We start from the raw sequence: 3720 nt of genomic DNA, 5'->3' as shown, positions 1-3720 counted from the left end.
AAACTGAACTGAGGCTTAAATCCAACAATCTAAATGTCTACGGATTAATAACACGTGATCCTGATAGAAAGAGGAGAAAGCCTAGTTCCTTAATCCCGTGGGAAAGATAAGATGACTCAGATCAGAAGGGCATAAGGTATAAGGAGTAAAAAGAGCCTTACGTTCCATCCCACAATCAATTCCCTTATATAACTAAAGAATTTCTAGACTCAACTTCGACCAGTTTGGCTTGGTAATCCTACATGCAGTCAAGCTCTGATACCAACGCTGTCAGGACCCCGACTCAATGCCACATTGATCTAGCATGTAACACCTCATACCACTTTGCGGCCTCACGCACGGTATTCCCACGGGTGTCGCCTTACCTTTACCCGGGACCGTTTGCGCCTTTTGGCACACGTATATGACAGTGTCGCTAGCATCTATATGATAAGGAGCCCGGGCTAACATGGCTAGTCGTAAACCCAAAGTGGCACAAACTTACAGGGACAGGCATCCATGACCCAGCATCGAACGTGTCGGTCATCAGCGAGTGAATCCAGGCTGTAGCACTGGGCTAGCAGGACTCCGGTGAACTGGGCTGTAGCGGGCTAACAGGGCTCCGGTATTCATCGCGTGACATTTCCCCGAAGGGACAGACACAGGAACGAAGAAGGACACATGCCGGCCAGCCTAAGTGTTCCGGAGCAGTAGCAAGCTACCATGGCTCGGTGGAAACACTAGGAGACATTTCCCGGTAAGAGAGGCTACTAAAGATAAACAACTAGATAGTCAGATCCCACACATACCAAGCATTTCAATAAAATACACACAATATGCTCGATATGTGCAATACAACATGGCATCACAAAATGACTCTACGACTCAGTAGTTTTTATTCAATAGGCTCCGAGGAGCGAGATATTACAATCATGGTTCTCATGACCCAACACACAGAGCATACAAGTCAAAGCACAAGCGGAAGCTATCATGTCTGAGTACAGACATCTATAAATGAAAAAGGCTAAGAAGCCTGACTATCTACCAGATCCTGCCGAGGGCACAAGATCATAGCTGAGGTAACAAGCTAAACGTCGAAGTCCACGTGGAACTACTAGTGAGACTGAAGTCTCTCTGCAAAAACATAAATTAAGCAACGCGAGTACAAATGTACCCAGCAACACTTACATCAGATCTATCTACATATGCATCATTATCAACAAAGGGGATGGTGGGGTTTAACTGCAGCAAGCCAGCTTTGACTCGGTGGCTATCCTGAACTACGACTGCAAGTAACTCTCTTGAGGTGGCGCACACGAGTCCACATATTCACCATATCAATACACCACTATGGATCCGCTCCGTCTCCCTACGAGAACGCCATCCATATCACTCACGCTTATCTTGCGTATTTTAGAGTATCCACTTTCACTTGTCTATGAACTATGCAAGGGGTCCAAGTTTCCATATCCGAGGAATCCGGCTATTCGAATAGATAATGATAACCCTACAGGGGTGTACTTCTTCACACACGCTCCCGCCACTTATCGCCCTGTACACGTCATGTACCTCGGCAACCTTCAAGCGGAAGCCAGGCGAGGGAGTCGGCCACGACCTGACTAACCGAACAAGTCTCTAGTCCAGGTTTATCGCCTATTCGGGTTCCATCCGCAAGGAGATCCGGCCGGGGTGTCGCTCACGGCCCCAAACGATGTGAGCAGGGTTCCCAAGCCCACCATCCGGGTGCCACTTGGTACACCGTGCCACTATGCGTAGTCTGTCCCAAGCCCACCTATACCGGGTGCCACTTGGTAGACTACTAACACTACCTACAAACACTAGAAACTAGTTGCAACTCCTGGACAGAGATCAACCTGATTAATAAGTCGAGAGGGGCACTTAAGAATTCCAATGTGTGGTAGTAGCTGGTCATGGATCACAAACACAGAACTCAGTTCCTGAGGACGGCTGCAATGAGACAACCCACCATGTACTCCTACATGGCCTCTCACCGCTACCTTTACCAAATCGTGTTCACGCACTTAGCTCACACACAGTAGGACATGTTCACACGCCTCTGATTCATCCCCGATGAATCAGACCTGACTCAACTCTAAGCAGTAGCAGGCATGACAAACAAGCATGAATGAGTAGGCACAACAGGGCTCAAACAACTCCTACTCATGCTAGTGGGTTTCATCTATTTACTGTGGCAATGACAGGTCATGCAGAGGATAAAGGGGTTCAACTACCGCAGCAAGTAACAAATATGTCGTTGTTGTCCTAATGCAGTAAAAGAGAGCAGGAGCGAGAGAGTGGGATTTTATCGGAATGAACAAGGGGGTTTTGCTTGCCTGGCACTTCTGAAGATAGCATAGCTCTTCATCGGTGTCATCGAACTCATCGTCGAACCACGTCTATCGAGAGGGGACAAATACCGGCAAACAAGGGAGAACACAATCAATGCAATGCACAATATGATGCATGCTATGACATGGCAATATGAATGTGTTTTGGGCTAATGCACCTAGCTATGATTTAAATGAAGTTGGTTTGAATACATGATTCAAATTCCAACTCCATATATGGTTATTTAGATGCCCTTTATTTGTTTTGTCCAAAACAGAGGACAAACATTGTTCAAACATGCATGAAAATGGTACAGATGGATTCCTTGAATTTTTCTGATAATTTTTCATATATAAAACATTTAATTTGGAGTTACGGTTAATTTTCTATGATTTATTGAAGTTTTAGCTATTTCTGGAATTTCCTGATTATTATAAAATAAACTAAATTCCAGAAAAGGAATATTGCGTCAGCATGACCTCACCCTGACGTCATCAGGTCAACAGGGCGGGTCCAGGTCAAACCTGACGTGTGGGGGCCACATGTCAGTGTCACAGGGCTGCTTAGCTCACTGACAGGTGGGACCAAGTCAACGGCCACGTCAGCTTGGTCAAAGCTGATGTGTGGGCCCACGGGGTTAGTTAAATTAAACAAAAGATGTAATTTGTGTTAATTAGAGCGTGGGGCCCATTAGTCAGTGGCCTAGGGGGTTGGTTAGTGCGTCATTAGCGTTTAATGACGTCGCCACGTCACCAGCCACCGGAGTGTCGCCGGCGACGACCACGACCGACAGCGGAGGTGCACCGTGCGCTCGCTACGGAGCACCATTTGACGTGCGGTTTGCTCCTACGGGTTCCTGGGAGGAAGGCGCATCTAAAGAGATAAGCGACAGCAGCTGGGGTGGCCGGTGCTGCCGGCGGCGAGCTCTTTTGCAGCTGCCGGAGTTCGGCTATCGACGGAAACCATGCCACAGAGCACGGGAGGAGCAGCAGTTGAGTGATTTGAGCTCCTTCGGATGCACTGAGCGTGTTGGCGGGCTCATAAGCAAGCAGCGACAGCTGTGGCCGCGACGGCGCCATGGCCGACGGCGAGGGATTCTCGGGCAAGGTGGTGGGGCTAGCTAGAGTGCGCAAACAGGAAAAGGATGAGAAGGGGGAGATGCGGTAGCTCACAGGGAGGCCGGAGAGCGGTTCAGCGGGCTCGGGGACGCGTCGGAGACGGCGAATCGGCGCGCGGCATCCGGCGGCCGTGGACGGGGAAGAAGGGTCGCGGCATCGTCTTGGGGTCCTCCGGCCTTGCGTGGGTCGGCGGAGAGGTGCTCGGGTTCTAGGCGGAGCTCGTGGGCTGGTCAGAGAAGCGAGGGGGAGGCGGTGGCCATGGTGGTTGCGAGCA

Source organism: Triticum dicoccoides, chromosome 3B (genome assembly GCF_002162155.2).
Source record: "Triticum dicoccoides isolate Atlit2015 ecotype Zavitan chromosome 3B, WEW_v2.0, whole genome shotgun sequence".
NCBI classification, from domain to species: domain Eukaryota; kingdom Viridiplantae; phylum Streptophyta; class Magnoliopsida; order Poales; family Poaceae; genus Triticum; species Triticum dicoccoides.
This window is presented reverse-complemented; position numbering follows the sequence as displayed.